Source organism: Hypanus sabinus, chromosome 11 (assembly GCF_030144855.1).
Source record: "Hypanus sabinus isolate sHypSab1 chromosome 11, sHypSab1.hap1, whole genome shotgun sequence".
Classification (NCBI taxonomy): domain Eukaryota; kingdom Metazoa; phylum Chordata; class Chondrichthyes; order Myliobatiformes; family Dasyatidae; genus Hypanus; species Hypanus sabinus.
The window spans coordinates 76,357,637-76,378,754 of record NC_082716.1 but is presented as its reverse complement, the minus strand read 5'-3'; the positions used below and the strand labels follow the sequence as shown (position 1 = coordinate 76,378,754).

Below are 21,118 nucleotides of genomic sequence, written 5' to 3'. Positions count from 1 at the left end.
CGGGAGCCGAGTGTGCAGCCCGGAGACGGGAGCCGAGTGTGCAGCCTGGATACGGGAGCAGAGTGTGCAGCCCGGAGACGGGAGCAGAGTGTGCAGCCTGGATACGGGAGCAGAGTGTGCAGCCCGGAGACGGGAGCAGAGTGTGCAGCCTGGAGACGGGAGCAGAGTGTGCAGCCCGGAGACGGGAGCAGAGTGTGCAGCCCGGAGACGGGAGCAGAGTGTGCAGCCTGGATACGGGAGCAGAGTGTGCAGCCCGGAGACGGGAGCAGAGTGTGCAGCCCGGATACGGGAGCAGAGTGTGCAGCCCGGAGACGGGAGCCGAGTGTGCAGCCCGGATACGGGAGCAGAGTGTGCAGCCCGGAGACGGGAGCCGAGTGTGCAGCCCGGAGACGGGAGCAGAGTGTGCAGCCCGGAGACGGGAGCCGAGTGTGCAGCCCGGAGACGGGAGCAGAGTGTGCAGCCCGGATACGGGAGCAGAGTGTGCAGCCCGGATACGGGAGCAGAGTGTGCAGCCCGGAGACGGGAGCCGAGTGTGCAGCCCGGATACGGGAGCAGAGTGTGCAGCCCGGAGACGGGAGCCGAGTGTGCAGCCCGGAGACGGGAGCAGAGTGTGCAGCCCGGAGACGGGAGCCGAGTGTGCAGCCCGGAGACGGGAGCCGAGTGTGCAGCCCGGAGACGGGAGCAGAGTGTGCAGCCCAGAGATGGGGTGCGAGCATGTTGTTTCTCATCGATTGAGGCATCAGGCAAGTTTGAAGTTGACAAAGATGACAGCAGGGTGCAGGCAGATCTGCCTGCATTTGACCAGTTTTCCTGTCCCTCATGCTAGCTATTGTCAGAGGAAAGTGCGGGTCTCTTGAGTTCCACTTTGCAAGCATTGATTGGCAAGGCTTATGGCCGGAGACTTTGATGCTCATGTTGCACGTGTTTCTGGATTCTGGTCACTCATTTTTGCTGTTTTTGAGCCGTTTGATCAGGGCACTTTGGTGTGAACTAGGGTGCCTTAGGGAAAAACTGGCTCGGTGGCCTACAGTTAGCTAGCAGCACAGTGCTAAACTGAGTATTCCTGGTGAAGCACCATCAATAACTCACTCTGAGACGTGAAGGCGAGATATCGGCTTTTATTGACTGGAAGAAGGAACAAGCAGTAGTTGACCACCATACTACATCCTGGAGACTGAGAGGCCGGGCTCAGGCCTCAATCGCCTTTATACCAGGGTCTGTGGGAGGAGCCATGGTCAGTGGGAGGGGCCACAGGAGCAGTCAGCAGGGGGCGTGTCCAGACAGGTATATGTAGTTCACCACACCTGGACTCCTGGTTTGATGTTCTATGCATTGTTCATTTGCTTTTTGCCTGATAACACAATTTGTTCTTCATAAGTGCGTTGGGTGTTTGATGTTCCATGGTATTTCTCTGTTTCATGGCTGCCTGTGGGAGGATGAATCTCAGAGTTATGTTCTGCATACATACTTTGATAATATATGTACTTTGAACTTTGAACTCATCTGTCATGGTTCATTTTTTGTTTTTAGGACATTGGTCGGTCTACCTCATTAAGCTGGGCGCCAATCTGTCGCAGATGCCTACTTCCCAATATTTCCTTGCCAACTTAAAACAGATTTCTGGGCTTGTGTCAGGAGTGCAAAGGAAACAGATTTTGTCCATCCTCTGAGTGTAATATGATAAAAACTCAGTAGTATCTCTGTAATAAAATCGCACAATTCCTATTGGTCTTTCATAACATAACATACTCAGGGATAAGTTAATGCACTTAGTCAACTGTCTATACCATGGTGTTAATGTAGCAAAGATCAGCAACACAAAGATTGCACTCAAAACTTCAAATATATTCTTCCTTAATTAATAATTAGTAAATCATAAAAATATGGCCTCTGTCTGGTAATAATTGCACCAAGGCTGAATCATTCGATACAAAGACAGAGCGGAATTGATGCTATAGATCCCCAAAGGAAAAGAGATGCTGGGAATGTTGAATGAAATTTTGGGACTGATTCTTCATGGACAAACTTCTTCCTCATTCCCCAGATAACACCTCCACTTCACATTTCCTCTGATCTGTGTCTCTAGTTTGTCGTCGACCTTTTCTTTAGCTGCTGTTCCCGAGAGTTTCCAGAGATCGATATTCAGGCCAGTGGCAGCAGACAACTCAGGCAACGCCCCCCACAAGGTATCGAAACTTCAGAGCTGTCGCAGTGCGGCAAACAAGTAAATCAGACTGCACCACTTTTATTCAAAAGAATAAATTATATGATTTTTTTCCACAGGCTCGCCTATTCATTTTTATTTATAACTCTGTTATAAGTCTTTTAACGCTCCCCTAACATCTCTGAGGTAGAGCAGATCGGTAGCTTCAGAGAAACCACTTCCCTTGGCACTGCAATACAAAAAGCAATGACATATTCTTAGAATTAGACATGCCACAGGAGTAAATGTCAGAAAGCATATCCTCACATGGAACCAAAATGAAATCTGGAACTTTACCCATGCAAAAGCTGTCAGGAGAGAGGAGGGCGCTGTCAAATGACCATTTCAAATTGAGGTTAATAAGAGTTTTTGTTACTAAAGGTATTAACTGACATCAAACCAAGGATAGGTTGGAGACAGATTATACTTATGCTGAGATTCAGCTGAATAGCTGAGCAGGCTTGAGGGCCTGTCTCTGTAGTAAGCTTTCTAAACCACTCAGTTTTGTTCTTCCAGATTAACTTGAATAATCAGCTTTACATTCTCCATTGTTAACCATAGATTCATGTTCTTTAGAAAAATCATGGACTAAACCACCAGAGCATGTCTCGATGGAGAGGAACATCCTCAGTGGCAGCTGATGACTGCCGACTAGTAATAACAGCCCTGTTATCTCCCTAAACAGTTTCCCAAGCAGCCAGGGAAAGTTAACCAAATGTTAATGTCAAAAAGTTCACCAAACTAAAATTGTATTGGAGCTGGGAACTGCTCAAGCCCAAAGGGACAAATAAATGCTTCATACAGAAGTCATACTAGTGCTGGGAACTGACCAAAGCAGGAACAACCGCAGTGCAGGGAACGTGGGAATGATGGCAGTGTTGGAGGCAAATCAAGGGGCTACAGATTTGCTCGTGACAGGACTGCAGACACACGTTTCAATCTCAAAGCTGCTGCCGGGATTGCACTTATCTTGAAAAGCATAGATCGCACTGCCTTTACATGACTGTATGATCGTACTGCACTGAAGTCCTTTTGTTAACTAAGTCGGCCCTTACCTAGGGCAGGGGAGCATGGATCTCTCAATACCAGCCATCTTTTTCCCAACTGTCGCTTTCATTTCCATTCACGTTTTGCTTGTTCTGATCTACCTTTTCTCCTTGAAGGATTTTCAGTATTCTGAGGGCTTAGCTTCTCTGTAGAGAGAGTGAAGTGCACCAAGTTTTTGGGAGTTCACATCACAGATGACCTCAGCTGGTCCCTTAATATCACCTCCCTGAACAAGAAGGCACAACAGTGCACCACTTTCTCAGAAGATGGAGGCAAGCAAGGCTCCCCCTCCCATCTTAACTGCATTTCACAGGAGCACCATTAAGAGCACCCTGACAAGTTGCATCTCCATCTGGTATGGGAGCAGTCGAGCCTCAGACCAGAAGTCCCTACAAAGGACTGTGAGAACAGCTGAGTGGATCACGATGGTCTCCCTACGATCCATCGGGGACATTTAACAGGAGTGTTGTGTATGCTGTACCCTTAGTATTATTAAAGACCCCACCCATCCATCCAGCACCCTCTTTGACTTTCTACCATCAGACAGGAGACTGGGATGCTTAAAATCAAGGATGGTCAAGATGAGGGAGAATTTCATCCCCAAGTCCCTTAGGCTTCTGCCGCATCGTATTCCAAGTGTCACTGGTTAATCTGCTCCATCCCTCATAATGTTTAATATTAGTGCACTTTAGTTAGTTATTCATGTGTGATTCATCTGTGGATTTTATCCTTACCTTCATAAGTTATTGTGTGCTAGGTGCACTACTGTGCTTTACACCCAAGTTCGGAGACGCATTGTCTCATTTCCACATACATTATATGGTTATATACATTATACACATGTATATAATTAAATGACAATAAACTTGGCTTGAATAGAACCATAGAACACTCCAGCACAGTACAGGCCCTTCAGCCCTCCATGTTGTGCTGACTCATATAATCCTTTTAAAAAAAGTACTAAACCCACACTACCCCATAACCCTCTATTTTTCTTTCATCCATGTGCCTGTCCAAGAGGCTCTTAAATACTCCTAATGTTTTAGCCTCCACCACCATCCCTGGCAAGTCATTCTGGGCACTCACAACCCTCTGTGTAAAAAACTTACCCCTGATGTCTCCCCTAAACTTCCCTCCCTTAATTTTGTACATATGCCCTCTGGTGTTTGCTATTGGTGCCCTGGGAAACAGATACTGACTATCCACCCTATCTATGCCTCTCATAATCTTGTAGACTTCTATTAAGTCCCCTCTCATTCTTCTATGCTCCAAAGAGAAAAGTCCCAGCTCTGCTAACCTTGCTTCATATGACTTGTTCTCTAAACCAGGCAACATCCTGATAAATCTCCTCTGCACCCTCTCCATAACTTCCACATCCTTCCTATAATGAGGTGACCAGAATTGAACACAATACTCTAAGTGCTGTCTCACCAGAGATTTGTAGAGTCGCCACATGACTTCTCTACTCTTGAACTCAATCCCCCGTTAATGAAGCCTAGCATTCCATAGGCCTTCTTAACTACCCTATCAACCTGTGCAACGACATTGAGGTATGTATGGATTTGAACCCCAAGGTCCCTTTGTTCATCCACACTCTTAAGTAACTAACCATTAATCCTGTACTCAGTCTTCTGTTTTGTCCTTCCAAAATGCATCATCTCACACTTGTCCAGATTGAACTCCATCTGCCATTGTTCTGCCCAACTCTGCAGCCTGTCTATATCCTCCTGTAACCTTCGACCACCTACAGCTCCATCCACAACTCCTCCAATCTTTGTGTCATCCGCAAACTTACTCACCCATCCTTCCGCCTCTATATCCAGGTCATTTATAAAAATCACAAATAGCAGGGGTCCCAGGACAGATCCCTGCGACACTCCACTAGTCACCGACCTCCAGGCAGAATACTTTCCTTCCACAGTTACCCTCTGCTTTCTTCCTTTAAGCCAATTTTTTATCCAAACAGTCAAGGTTCCACTTATCCCATGCCTCATTACTTTCTGGATGAGTCTCTCATGAGGGACCTTGTCAAATGCTTTGCTAAAGTCCATGTAGACCACATCCACTGCCCTACCCTCATCAATTTCTTTTGTTACCTCTTCAAAAAACTCAATCAGGCTCGTGTTGCCCTCTTTATCCTTTAGCGGTCCCACCTTCGTTCTCATCATCCTCCTATTCTTCACATACGTATAGAACGCCTTGGGGTTCTCCTTAATCCTACATGCTAAGGCCTTCTCATGTCCCCTTCGAGCTCTCCTAAGTCCTTTCTTTAGCTCCTTCCTGGTTACACTATATTTCTCATAAGCCCCTCCTACTTCCTGCTTCTTATATCTAACATATGCTTCCTTTTTCCTCTTGACGAGTTGCCTCACATGTTTCGTCAGCCACAGTTCCCTTTTCCTACCATTTTTTCCTTGCCTCAGTGGGACAAACCTGTCTTGAACCCAGCTCAAGTGGTCCCTAAAGTTCTCCCATATTACTTCTGTGCTTTCCCCTTTGAACATCTGTTTCCAATTTACTCTCGCTAGTTCCTGCCTCATCCCTTCAAAGTTAGCCCTTCCCCAGTTAAGCACTTTACCATTTCATCTGATTTTATCCCTTTCCATAGCTATGCTGAAGCTAAGGGAGTTGTGATCACTCTCACCAAAATGCTCCCCCACCAAGAGGTCTGTCACCTGACCAGGTTCATTACCCAGAACTAGATCCAGTATGGCCTCTCCTCTCATCGGCCGGTCCACATACTGTGTCAGGAATCCTTCTTGAACACACCTGACAAATTCAGCCCCATCTATCCCCCTTGCACTCAGGAGGTGCCAGTCAATATGAGGGAAGTCAAAATCACCCATAACTACTACCCTGTATTTCCTGCTCCATTCTAAAATCTGCCTGCTTATCTGCTCCTCGGTGTCCCGAGGCTATTTGGGGGCCATTAGACTACTCCGAGCACAGTGATTGATCCCGTCCTATTCAAATAAGAGGACATGAGTTGAGAGTTAGGGGCAACAGTTTAAGGGTATCACAAAGGTGAATTTCCTTACTCAGAGACTGGTAGCTGCGTGGAATGAGCTTCCAGTAGAAGTGGTAGAGGCAGGTTCGGTATTGTCATTTAAAGTAAAATTGTATAGATATACGGACAGGAAAGGAATGGGGGGTTATGGGCTGAGTGCGGGCCAGTGGGACTAGGTGAGTGTAAGCGTTGGCATGGACTAGGAGGGCCGAGATGGCCTGTTTCCGTGCTGTAATTGTGATATGGTTATTTCTGGCTTCCACCCAGACTGACTCCGTGGACACTCCTTCTTCAGCGTCCTCCCTTTCTATAGCCTTGATACTATCCCTGACCAGCAATGCCACTCCGCCCCCCTTTTCTGCATCCCATCCTATTCCTTTTAAAACACCTGAACCCCAGGACCTGCATCATCCAATCCTGCCCTTCCTCCAACCAAGTTTCAGTAATGGCCACAACATCGTAGTTCCACGTAATAACCATGCTCTAGATTCATCCTCCTTGTTCCTAATACTCCTAGCATTGAAATAGACACATTTCAACCCCTTTAACTGGCTACAATTATATTCTGTCCCCTGCCTGTCCTCCAAATTCTTAGTATCATGCCCTTGTCCTTCTATCTTAATCCTTGTACTCACATTCTGATTCCCACCCCCCTGCCAAACTAGTTTAAACCCTCCCCAAAAGCTCTATCAAACCTGCCTGCCAGAATATTGGTCCCCGGAGATTCAAGCACAACCTGTCCTTTTTGTACATGTTACACCCGCCCCAAAAGAGGTCCCAGTGATCCAGAAATCTGAATCCCTGCCCCCTGCTCCAATCCCTCAGCCACACATTTATCCTCCACTTCATTCTATTCCTATTCTCACTGTCACATGAATAGAATAAATTATCTTAATACGTCCTTTTCTCTACTACTGGTATCTTGAATTATACTCCTAAGGTACTGATTATTTGTAAATATAAACATTTCAGGCCTACTCTTAAATTTTGAAGTTCAGTCAGCCACTGTGGAGAGAAAACTTGAAATGGTGTTTCAGATTGATCAGAAAGTTCATCACTGAACTTTGATGGAAGCCCTTCAGTCTGAAACACTAATTCTTTTTCTCTCTGCACAGAAGGCACCTGACAGTTGAGTATCCCCAGAATGTCCTGTTTGTATTCAGATTTACAACATTCGTGATATTTAACCTAAAGAACTTGGGCATTTCTCCTTTTATCTCAAACCTCTGATCCCCAAAATAAACTCTAGAAAATTTGTATTAATCATTCTTGAAGAGGCCTATTGTGAAAAACACAAAAAATAATGAGTATTATTTGGAATGCTGTTCTTCAGGGTACAGTATATCTGCAATTTGTTGCTGCTTTGTTACTGCTTGGACCAGACAATGACATGAATACTAATCACCTCTCTCTTGCTTTAACAGTATTTTAACTTCATAATTCGTATTTCATATTGACATAGTGGGAGGCCATTTGAGTCATCGAGTCTATGCTGGCTGTAAGCACAACCCATCTATTTCATTCTCCCACTGAAGTCCCTGATCCCACCACTAAAGGGGTAATCTAACCAGTGGTATACCTTTAGTATGCAGGGGCAAAATGGAATGCCACACAATCACAGGGAGAGCATATAATCTCCACACAGTTAGCACTGGAGGTCAGGAATGAATCTAGTTACTCCCTAAGTGGGGCTGCCTCTAAAAATATGGTCAAAGTTGAATGATTTTGATTCCCTGCTGAAGAATGTTCACATATCTGCTCTGGATAAGAGAACAATAAGGCTAATTCGCAATTTAACACTCTAAATCCTCATATTCACTCCAAACTCTTCACTGTCACACTGATGGAAGAAACAGTTAAAGCAGATTTACCTACGAATGTATTATTCATTGTCATCTTCAGCCAAAGGTTTGTGTCTACACACTGGCTACATTTGCAGAGTACATGATAATCAGGCCCTGAATATGGAAGAGAGCCACTAGATTACGTGTCTAGACTAAAAAGGATGGCAGGAATGTGTGGTGGCGTTTCCAAAATGCAATTAGCTAGCTGTTAATTTTAGCAACAGGAACACAAAATTAAAGCAAGGTGGCAAAGTGCGTCAGAACCAGTTCTTAAATATCTTTCTAGTTTTATATATTGGCCTCCGAACACAAGGAAGTCTGATCAAGATGCATTGCACAAGACAAACAGCATACCTGCATAATGCTTCAGGTTTAATATATTTGCAGCACGTAAGCTTCCAGTCTGTATTCTCCCCAGCATTCCCTCAGATAGTGCATTGGGAATCTTTTAGATTCAGGAGTTCCAAATCCTTTTTATGCCGTGGACCCCTACCACTAACCAAGGGGTCCATGGACCCCAGGATGGGTACCGCTTTTTATATATATATTCCCCCCCCCCCCCACCCCGTCTCTCTCTATCCATCACATGGGATGATGATGGTTCCTTTCAGTCAGTCAGTGGGGTTTGATATGTGCATCCTGGAGTGTACAGGCCGATCCCTGACAGGCAGTCTTCCATCAGGCATTCCAACAACATGTCCTGCCCAGCGCAGTTGGGCTGACATCGCCAAGGTTGAAACTGCTGGCATTCTGGCTCGAGAGACCTTGTCTCACCAGGTGATCTTCATCAACGTAGTTGACACTGCTGCAGCTGGTCAAGCTGGCGTAAGTGACTCTGATATGGGCACCACATCTCACATCCGTATAGCAAGGCTGATATGACAATGGCCCTGTATACCTTGCACTTGGTGGCCAACCTGATGTTCGGTGACCAAACTCGATCTTTCAGCTGACCAAAGGCAAAGCAGGCTTTTCTGGTTCTTGATTCAATCTCTCCATCCAGAGAAGCCAAGGGTGTTATTATGCTGCCCAGGTAGAAACTAGCATTGAGACAAGTGTCTTCAATGAGGACAGTTGTTGCTTTGTAGCTTAAGCCAGGAGTTGGTTGGTACAAAACTTCCGTCTTTTTCAGGCTGATTGTCAGTCTGAGGCTTTTGTCTGCACTGGCGATCTCCTGTAAGTCTTCGAGAGAGTGGGCAACCAGTGCACAGTCATCAGCAAACTGTAGCTCATGCGCCACAATGTCCCTGACTTTTGTTTTTGCTCTCAGCCTTGCGAGGTTGAGGAGCCGCCATCAACCTTCGTTTGTAGGAAGACCCCTGATTTCAGGTCTGATGTGGCATCCTGAAGAACAGTGCAAACAGAGCAGGAGCCAAAACACAACCCTGTTTTACACCGTGCTGATGGGAAATAGGTCTGACAACTCTCCACACATGTTGATGCAACCTTCCATGCCTTCACGGAACTGACGAATGATGCTGGTTAGGCATGGTGGGGGGGCAACCGAATTTTGGTAGCACATCTCTGCCAACAGCGTCAAACACTTTGGTTAGATCAACAAATGTGACATAGAGACTTCTCTGCTGCTCAGCATATTTCTCTTGGAGCTGCCTCAGTGAGATCATGTCCACTGTACTACGGCCTGTTCGAAAACCACAATAGCTTTTGAAAGGATGTTGTCACTGATGTTGGACACCATGCGTCTAAGGATGACCTTCGCGAGGCATTTTCCAGCAACTGACAGAAGAGAGATGCCACGGTAATTGTTGCAGTCTCTCGTCTCCTTTGTTCTTGTAGATGGTCACGATTGATGTGTCTTTGAAGTCTTGTGGTAGTTCTGCAGCTCCCCACAACTTTGTGAACAGTTGGTGCAGGCATGATGTCAGTGTGTTACCACCGTACTGGTAGATCTCGGCTGCGATACCGTCAGACCCTAGTGCTTTGTTGGGTTTTAGCTGTTTGATGACCTCGTGAAGAGTAGGGGGAGCATCTAGCTCAAACAGTATGGGTCGAGGGTGTGCTCTGCCCAGTGCTTCTTCGGTGATGGTTCCCGGTCTGTTCAGCAGCTTGTGGAAGTGTTCTTGCCATCTCTACATGTGCTCTGACTTCTTCGAGAAGTTGGATGTACTGTCCTTGCTCGGGAGTTGTGAGATGCCTTGTTTTGATGGACCATACACAACCTTGATTGCTTCATAGAAGCTTCTTGAGTGATTACAGTCAGCGAAGGCTTGTAACTCCTTGGCCTTGTTCGCCCACCACTGGTCTTTCATAGCTCTGAGCTGCCTCTGCAAAGTTGATTTTGCACTCAAAAAGGCACGTTTATTGGAACTTGAGTTTGGGTGTCAGAGAAGCAGCTGCCTTAGCTCTTAGAAGGTTTTGCACAGTCTCATCAAACCAGTCCTGATGCTTGCACTTGACTTTCCCCAAGGTGTCCTGGGCAGCGCTGTAGACCGTTTCTTTGAAGGCATTCCAGTGCTCAGTAATATCGTCTGGTGGATTCTCAACCAGCAGTTTCCACAGAGGATTTCAGGGCATCAGCACACTCACGGTGTTTCAGTTTGGTGGTATTCAGCTTCTTGGGTGGTTTGGCAGCACTCAGTCTGCGTGGGGGTTTGATCGATAGACATAGATCTGAACACACCATTTGATCTCGGCTCCACGCTTAACACTGGAGATCCAAACATCAGAGACGTCTCATTGTCGGGTGATGACATAGTCAATGAGATGCCAGCTTTTAGATCATGGATGCATCCATGTGCATTTGAGCTTGTCTGGCAACCTGAACAGTGTGTTAGTGATGCACAGTTTCAATTCTGTGCACATTGAGAGGAGCATAGACTGTTACCGTTCCTGTTGCCAACCCCTTGGCATCCAATCACACCAGGCCACACAGTGGACTCCTCATCAACCCAACCATTAAAGTCTCCCAGCAACAGCAGCTTATCGGAAGTTGCCACACACGATGGTGGTTTTCAGCATACTGTAGAATGCCTCCTGGACTTCGCTGGGATTAGTCAGAGTTGGGGAGTAAACATTGACTATGGTGAGGTGGCACTTTCCTTGCAGAGGTATACACAAGGTCTGGATTCGGTCATTTACAGCAACAGGCAGGGTTGGTAGCTTTGCTGCGAGGCAGTTCTTGATAGCCAAGCACACACCAGATTCTCTTCGTTCTTCTTCGGGCCTGCCAGACCAGAAGAATGTGTACCCTCCTTTCTCTCCACAAAGCGAGTCGGGACTCCTGGAGAGCCGCAATGTCCACGTTGTAGTCGTTGAGCACACAAGCAACAAGAGCAGTGCGTCTCTCTGGGCGATCAGAGTTAGCATTGTCCAACAGAGTTTGTCTGTTCCGTGAGGCGACAATCAGATTCTCACCGCCAGAGTCGGACGACCCGCCAGCGACGGCAGACTGGCTTGGTTGGTGTGAGTGGGCTTTGTTTGAGCCACTTTTTCTAGGCCCGTCCCTAGTCGTAGGGTGGGCAGTGCCTCCCTAACAGGGCTGCTCAGACGCAGAGGGTGCTGCCTCACCGAATCTCCGCTCTGTAATCCACATCGACCACTCTCCCCCTGCCGTCCGTGTGCAGACTGGTGACGGTTCCAGCTGGTCAAGCCTTCTGCTTCGCCACTTGTCCGTCGCTACAGGACTGGGGTGTGTTGAAGGTACCCCACTCCTCAGAAAGGAACAGTGTATGTGTGTGAATGGATTTTAGGTGAGTAGGGGTTTGCACAGGTCCGGACCCACCCTCTCAACATCCCCTCCCTGATCCAGAGGTGTGCTGGGGTCCAAGATGGCTGGGGGAAGTTCTGTTGCAGTGAATGGCCAGACCAAGCTTTGCCGCAAGGGATGCCCTTCCCACGCTTCACGGCACGTGTTTGCAAGATGGCCATTAACCCTAAGAGAGAGTCCATCCACCCTTTGACAGGTTTTGTTTTTCGTCCTGCAGGGTGTTTAGCCTCCCTCCTCACCAGGCAAGGCTGGTGGGGGAGCTGGTTTCAACCACCTGACCACGCTACAGGTAGTACAGTACTGGGTTACGTGGTACCAGTAGCACTCAGACAAGTGACCTGACTTAAATCAATCTCGGAAGCAGTTGGTGTCCCAGTCACCACCCGGTCTCCACCCTCCCAACGGGAGTCACTGGGACACTCATCACCTGCAGCCCACTTTCTCACCTTCTGTTGCTTTGGTGAAAGTGGGCTAATAAAGGAACAATTCCTTTTAAATGTACAGATTTGAGCAGGGTACTTAATAATATGTTGTGGAATGTAAGTAAATCTGTGTGTTTCAAGGGATAATTGTCCGATTCAACATCCATCTCTCACTTCCCTTTCTCCATCTGTCGCCTAATTTTACACATTTTGTTGTGTAAATTAGTATTTGGCTCTCAATTTAGTGCCAGGTTTACTAAGCAGATTTGATACAGTCTGGGCTAACCGCACCTTGCCCTGGAGAAGCATTCATTAATGTGAGAGCTGGGATTTTGCTGCTGTTGCTGTCCTACTGTGGTGGAGCTACAGTTCCCAGGATCCAGAAACCACTTCTTTGTCATCTGTGGTCCCAGCTGTGTCTCTTTTCGGATTAAAATTTGCCGGACCTCTACTGCAGGGATGTCTCCATGGGATTGTAGCACAGATGGACTGGAAAATAAGTAAGAGTACTCTGCTCAGATCTGTGGATTCCTTGATTTGCCCATCTCCCCTCTCTGATAAAGCAGAAATAAACAAGGGTGGCTGTCAGATAACGGGCCAGAAGCCAAACAGTGGATGGACACTTGCTTCGTTTTGGCAAGGTGGGGAAGAATGGTGTCTGAATGAGCTAGAACAATATTCATCTATCATCCAGAGTGTGGAAGCATTACCATGTGCCGTCACTGACAACCTGATAGACAAGAATTCAGCAGGCGAACTAACTCATGGTTCTTCAAAATAGCTGGGACTTTCCAACCCCTACCCAATCTTTGCTTACGGGCAGAAATTTGTGCTGAGGGAAAGAATTTCTTCCTTTACTCCCTCTCTCTCTTTCACTGTTCACCTATCATTCAGCTGCTGCTGGCCACTGTCCCTCAACTCTACCCCTGTTTCTCCCCCCTTCTTGGCACAACCTGATTGTCAACCTGTTCTCCTTCTCAGCCCACCAATCACCTTGTACTCCTTTCTCATCAATGAGCCGGTTATAAAGAATTAGCCGCGCTGGTCAAAATTAATCATCTTTATCTACATATTTCAATTTTCTGTTTTTCTGCCTTCACAATGAAAGCAGAATCAACAAATAGCTGCTGTGGAATTGTCAGCAATTCTCAACACCAAGGTGAGGATGGAGCTGCAGGAGTTTCCCAGTTGTTGCCTGGCTGCATCGAATGGCATCCCAACACAAAGCCTGAAGAAATGCAGTAATGTTAGCACATTCAAGAGTCATCTTTCTCCCTACATTTTGACAAAACTACCAGATCAATACCTAACTTTTAATAGCATCCATTACTATTTAGATGTCAATAGTGCCTAAAAAAAACTCTGCAAATACTACATAGAATTTCTTAAAGTTCCACACAAGTTGATAAGGTCGTTATGAAGGTGTATGGTGTGTTGGTCTTCGTTAATCAGGGGACTGAGTTCAAGACCGTAAGATGTAAGAGCAGAAGTAGTCCATTCGGCCCATCGACTCTGCTCTATCATTCAATCGTGGGCTGATCTAATTCTTCCAGTCATCCCCACTCCCCTGTCTTCACCCCTACCCTTTGATGCCCTGGCTAATCAAAAACCTATCTATCTGCCTTAAATGCACCCCATGACTTGGCTTCCATGGCCACTTGTGGCAACAAATTCCACAGATTTACCACCCTCTGACTAAAGTAATTTCTCCACACCACTGTGCTAAATGGACACCCATCAATCCTGAAGTCGTACCCTCTTGCCCTAGACTCCCCTACCATGGGAAATAACTTTGCCATGTCTAATCTGTTCAGGTCCTTTAACATTCAGAATGTTTCTATGAGATCGCTCTTCATTCTCTGAACTCCAGGGAATACAGCCCAAGAGCTGCCAGATGTTCCTCATATAGTAACCCTTTCATTCCTGGACTCATTCTCATGAATCTTCTCTGAACCCTCTCCAATGTCAGTATATCCTCTCTAAAATAAGGGACGTAGAACTGCACACAATACTCCAAGTGTGGTCTCACAAGTGCCTTATGGAGCCTCAACATCACAACCCTGCTCTTATATTCCTACCTCTAGAAATGAATACCAATATTGCATTTACCTTCTTCACCAACTCATCCTTGAGGTTAATCTTTAGGGCAGGGGTGGCCAACCGTTTACATTCCATGTGTCGATTTTTTCATGCATGAGTTCAGATGCGCCATACAACTCTTGTTCCCCCATTCAGTTCTTGTAAAAATATGTTAATGTTGACATAGTTAGCATTCTTACATGATATATTGACTTAATATAAAACAAGATAAAAATTACTTACCTTAATGAGACTTTTAACAAACATATTTTGTCTTCTTTTGATTTCTTCCTTTTTCTTAATCACATATTCTTTCCGTAACTCAGACCCAAGCACTAGCTTCAGTTTTCCTTCTATTTCAGTCTGATGTTGTGTTTTATAGTGTCTATTAAGATCATGTCTTCTATTATGTGAGAAAGTGTTTTCACAAACAACGCACAATGATTTTCCTGACAGACCCGTTATAAATAAGAACTCATTTTCCCACTGTTCATTGAATTCACACTTACTATCACTTTCTGCTTTTCTTTTGCTCATTTTCTTTTGCACTGTGATGGGTAACTGAATGTAAAAACAAGGCTTAATTTTTGAAAAAGTACAAAACTGCAAATGTTCACAAAGGACGAACAAAGCACAACTCCATAGCACACAAGTGCCAATTGTAAACTGACTGGCAAAAACCCATGACCACCGCTAGTACAGATGCCTGGTGCCTCAGGATCAAACGAGTATCAAACGTGTATTGAACAGTTATGGAATGACAGCAGAACAAAAGTCCTTCTTTCCTAGTTTGACTCATTGAACATTTCTTTAAAATTGAAAACAGATTAATGTGAAAGAAGATAACATTCACCAAAAGATGTGCACGAAATAATAAAATAGCTAAAAATAATTGCTAAGTTTTAGATTTATTCTCAGTAAAACCCATTTCTATCTCTAAACTAATTGAATTCCTGTTATAGATTTTTTTCTACATATCGGTTTTTGGTTAATACTTTTTGCATGAGTAGGCTTACTTTTTTATTATTATCACTGGGGTGCAATGCGCCACATTTGATGCATGCACCATAGGTTGGCCATCCCTGCTTTGGGATATTCTGCACAAGGACTCCCAAGCCCCTTTGCATCTGTACATTTTGAATTCTCCCGCCATCTAAATAATAGTCTGTCCATTTATTTCTTCCACTAAAGTGCATGACCGTGCACTTTCCAACATTGTATTCAATTTGTCACTTCTTTGCCCATTTCCCTCAATTCCCCTCAGTTATTAACTGATGAGTTATTAACTTCAGACTTTCTGCATAATCACTCAAAGAGTTGAACTGCACGTGCATGTAACGAGAGCTGTATAACTCATCTCCTTCTACCTTAGGCCACGATTCAAGTACTTGTCTATCTTCTTCTTAAAGGTTTCTTCCACCAACCACTCAACATTCCAAATGTGATGGGTGAAGAAAATCTCCTTCAGTTGCCTTCTGAACTTTAAGCTTAAGCCCTCTAGTGTTAACACCTCTACACATGGAATAGTTCTTTTTTTGCTATCCACCCTTTTGTCTGTACAGTAATTGGTAGGTCTAAATGTGCTACATGGCAGCAGCTACAATATCCATAGGTTGATCACCTTGATTCGAAGAGATCTGAACTATGGGAAGTAGAGTTGGTCTGAAAAGCTGCAATCTCCAAATAATGAACAAGAATGAGGCAAGGGTGATGGAAACAGACAGAACCACAAGTCTTTGTTCTTGCCATGTAATAAGAGGAACGGAGGTGGCCATTTTGTGAGACTGTCCCTGTAGCCGGCAGTTTGTTAACTGTTTGGTGAATTGATTCTTGCTCCAGAATAACTTAATCAGAGCAGTTGAACGTGGACTCAAGGAGTTTCTGTGAATGATCTACTAAACCTGAGACCATTCTCAGATTTTAAAAAAACTGTTTATTATGTAAAATGGCAGGTTTGCAGAAGGAACCACCTGGGAACTGGTCAGCTGGGCCCAGTGTTCGGTTAGACTAATTTGAACCAGTCTGAACTAGACATAACTAATAACATTACCTAAGGCACAAAGCTGAAGGGAAAGCCATAAAACGATACAGCTTGTAGCCTTGGGTCACATCCAATCAGAAGCTGACACTATCAATCAGATGACCTCGAGACAATGAAAATGAAACATCATAGAATAAAAGATAACGATAACTTTCTGGAGGGCAACCACCATGAATGAGAAGGTTTCCACATTAGACATGAGAAGATCACTGCGGGACCATGACAAACACCTGGCCAGTGTAAACTCTGTCTCCTGGATATTACTCTTTCTCTTCTTTGACTGTTCATGGAAGGTCAGGGAAACCTCATAGACATGTACACAGGTACACAGTTGAGTAAATTCACGTGCTTGTGAACTGAGCAAATAAAGGAACTTGCAGTAAATACAGATTCTCTCTGTGCCTAACTGGTCATTATTACTAGGGGATAAGTCATGTAACAGTAGAATACACAGCTTGGCTTCAACTGTGCAGTGTAGTAGGCCTCAAGAACAATGGATGGAATTCAAGAGAATATATCTGGTGCCAAAGGATAATGGGAACTTGGAACTGATCCCCAAAAGACAATGGCTACCTTGTTCCTGGATATTTTCAAGACAAGGGTAAATGATTTTTATCAGATAATTCCAGGAAGGGATAGAGTAACATGGAGATTCAGATTCATTTGTCATTTGTACAAGGCATTTTGTACTGTGAAATCCACAATTTGCATTAGCAACCCAGGGTGTGCTGGTGGCAGCCTGCAAATGCCGTCATATATTGTGTGCCAATATAGCAGACCCACAGCAGAACAACACAAGCAGCAACAACAATTACAACAAAATAAAGCCACAGTAAAAGGTCCTCTCCCACCCACCCACCCACCCACTAACTGCCCCCAAGCATCCAGTCCTTGTCTTGCACTCTCAGACTTGCAGACACTGGGCCTCCAGTCTCCAGTCCCTAACCCATACTTACTAACTTTGGTCCTCTGACAAACCCAGGGGCTTCAACCACAGCAACACTGCCTCTAGACTCGCTGATTTCAGTCTTCTACCTCCAGCCTTGCCAAGCTCTGGAATTTGACCTTCATCTTTTCCCTCCGGGATTTGTTGACCTCTGTGTATCGGCTGCATGACTTGCTGATCATAGGTTTGACCTTTGGGCCTTGACTTCCTTACTCATTTGGACCTCCAACCCCAGTGCCTGGGGCTCCCCAGCCCTCATGTCTCCCACCCATTTGCACCACAGACCAGAACTCACCAACAAGGGCATTGTTGGTCTCACCATCTGCCCAATTTCCAGATCAAGATGCAGGTATTTGTTTACAAGTCCCTGCCACAGGGGGGCTTAATTTTGAATAATTAGATACACTAGAATTCAAATGCTGATGTTTAGCAATGATAACCATGAAACTTGCTGGATTACCACAAAAATTCACCCTGTTACCTTAGTTCTGAAATTAATAATGAATGCTAACCTTGCGACTGACATCCACATTATGTGAATAACTAAAGCATTGGCAGTTAATCGGGATGAGGAACTGATTTTTCAAAAACCTAACCAAACAAAAATTGATTTATTCTTATTTCAGAATGACTTATTCCAACTATGCTTATTTTTTAAATTACCTTTCAACAGTTCTCTTGTGAACCATCCTGGAGCTTGATTGTTGAAGACAGTTTCTTCAGAAAGTGCATGACTAATATTAGATGCCATTACCATTTCTATTAAAAATAAAAAAAGAATCATAGCCCATTATGAAAATTCTTAAAGTTTATGTTTCAATAAATTGTTAAAAGGCAACTAAGTTACTTTTGTTATTTCATTCCCTTACAACAATGAATTGAATCAGTGTATGAAGTCAAATGCTAATTTGTCTGCCCTAGTTAACCTGAAGAATAATCAAAACATCCAATAAGTTGGGCAGTTCTGTCAGAGAGTCAGTGAGGGTATTATGGGTTGAAAACCCATGCTGTGTAATTCCATCTATGGAGATAGGGAGATTTTAAAACACAGCCCAGGGGATGAGAAGCAAATTTCCTCCTGTCAGTGGAAAATTTAATAACTTAGCCTTGTATTGTTTATTTTACGAGCTTAATTTTTGTCTTTCAGCTTCAAAGAGCAGTTCTGGCCAGAAAGAACCTCTGCTTCTTGGCAATCAGTAACGTCTGTTATTAGCCCCTGGAGAAATACTCGGAATCGGTGACTCAAACACATTCCTGAAGCTGTAAGTAGACACCAAATGTGTGGGAGGACCAACTGCACATCCCTGGACTTCTTCAAAGCCAAAGTAAATATTTCCCATGTTCTATATGGAAGTACTTTTCCACCTTAAAACAGTGAAGTCATCCCATGTAATATTTGTAGCCCACATATTTGTATGAGATCTTTTGAGTGTAAGTAGGCTTTTAACTGATTGGGCAAAATCTCAATGTCCATTACAAGAATGATTGGTCTTGAAGCACCTGTAAAATTAATGGTTTATCTTAGGTAGCTTCGTTCTTCCTGCCAAGATTTATCAGTTCATCCACTTTCATGCTGAATGTCACCAGCCATTCTATCGAGTTGTCAGTATCCTCTTAGTTACATATTCACTTCTTCACTCTTCACTATGTTTCCAAGTTTTATGCAATCTGCAAAATCCGTGGCTTGCCATTACCTGTAGCATACTTTCTTCTGTTGCTTTATCTTGGCACAACTGCATGCAATACTTTATCAAAAGCTTTTTGTATCTACTTCAATGCTGCTGCCCTTGCTCACTTACTCTTGGGCTTAACAAGTCAATAAATTTAAAACTTAATCTGTCCTTAAATCTAAGCTGCTTCCACTTATTATAGATTTTAGTGGTTTTTTTGTTATTATATCTTGTGGTTTATTGTTATCCATGGCACCATTGCTAACCTGACTGGTTGCTAACTACCTGCCCCCCTCAAGGATCAGAGTCATAGAGCACAGAAACAGTGACTCAGCCCATCACATCTGCACCAATTTATCCCTAACGATCTCACCTGTCAGCACTGTCTGTAGTCTATTGTACCTCGATAATTCACATGCATGTCAGATATTTCTTCAATGGTGTAAGAGTACCTGCCTCCACCATCTTCTATTTGAACGAGGCATTCAGATCCTCGTCCATTAAGGGCCAAACATCATTCATCATCCTAGGTACTAGGCTGGCCTGAGTGTTAACCTCTAGAGCTTCATGTACAAACACACCAGTCCTTTAATCCCTTTTTCAATCTCAGTTTTCAATCTCAGCATTAGCTCTCTGCCCAAGAACAAGTGAAAATTATCAACTGCAGGCTCTCAGTTTCATCTCAACTATTCTGTGGTGCTTTGCTTTAAGCCAGTAACTTCATTTATCATCATCGTCATCATTTTGTGCCGTGTCGTAAGACGTGGATGATCGTTCTATAGAAGAGGTTTGACATTATCCTCTCCTGGGCAGAGTCTTTACAAGATGGGTGACCCCAGCCATCATCAATACTCTGCAGAGATGGTCTGCCTGGAGTCAGTGGTCGCAGAATCAGGACCTGTGAAATTCACCAGCTGCTCATATGACCATCCACCATCCCATGGGTTCGTGTGACCTCGATCGGGGTGGGGTAGGGGGCTAAGCAGGTGCTACACCTCGCCCAAGTGCAACCTCCAGGCTAGCAGAGGGAAGGAGAGCCTTAGACCTCCTTTGGAAGAGACGTCTCTCCACCCTGCCACCTAACTTTAGATGTGTGTATGTATATTTATAAATAATATTTATGTTTACTCATCCAGAATCGTGACAATCTTTCCATCTTCTGTGGCTTTGGAAAATCTCTCTTCCTTGGCTCTTTTGCACCACTGTAAGTACTCATCTGCTACTTCTGCCATAGACTTTAACTCCATCATTAGAGCTTCATCTGACAATCCTTTCCCTGCTAATGTGCTTCAAGTCACCAGATGCATTTAGCCCCACTCTTGTTCTATTTCATCACCTCTCCTGTGTTCTCACATTTCCTATGCTGCTTTGATGCAAAACCTGATTTCGCAATGTTACCAAGCTAATAAATTCCTCCTAACAGTTTCAAACTTGCAATAGCAGTTGAGGACAGTAACATTAGAACTAAGATTCTGAACAACTTTTTTATTGCTTTCACAGAGGCAAAACTTCACCATTTAGACTAGGCCTCATGCCAGCACCAACTATCCTGTCTTAAGTATGACCTGACATGGAATATTAACCCTGTTCAGCTACTTGTTATATAAAGACATGTATAATGGTGCAGAATGAGTATTTTTGTTGATGGCACTCAGTGCATTTATATCAAGACATTTCCTTCCATGACATCCGAAACAGCAAGGCGTAAAGGGGATGAAAGGAGAGTAGAGGGAAAGCAGGATGGGAACATTCTTAAAGTTCAATATAAGTTTATTATCAAAGTATATATATATCACCATATACAACCCCTGAGATTCATTTTCTTGCGAGCATACGCTATAAATCCATAATAGAATTATAATCATAATAGAAACAATGAGCAAAAGACAACAAACTGTGCAAATACTAAAAAGAAAGAATAGATAGATAGATAGATAGATAGATAGATAGATAGATAGATAGATAGATAGATAGATAGATAGATAGATAGATAGATAGATAGATAGATAGATAAACAAGCAATAAATATCAAGAATATGAGATGGGGAGTCCTGGAAATTGAAGCCATAGTTTATGGGAACATTTCAATCATGCGGTAAGTGAAGTTGAGAGATATTATCACCTTTGGTTCA

At 44.3% G+C, this 21,118-nt stretch overlaps 1 long non-coding RNA gene across 1 annotated transcript in view; it reads right to left on the bottom strand.

The window, feature by feature from the left end:
* Positions 1-1,758: 1,758 nt before the first annotated feature.
* Positions 1,759-21,118, bottom strand: part of LOC132401613 (uncharacterized) — a 28,137-nt gene continuing 8,777 nt past the window's right edge. The window contains exons 3-5 of the long non-coding RNA XR_009514633.1: positions 17,980-18,075; positions 14,360-14,487; positions 1,759-2,393 (exon numbers count right to left, since the gene is read on the bottom strand). This is a non-coding gene — a long non-coding RNA (uncharacterized LOC132401613). The remainder of the gene's footprint in view (positions 2,394-14,359; positions 14,488-17,979; positions 18,076-21,118) is intronic.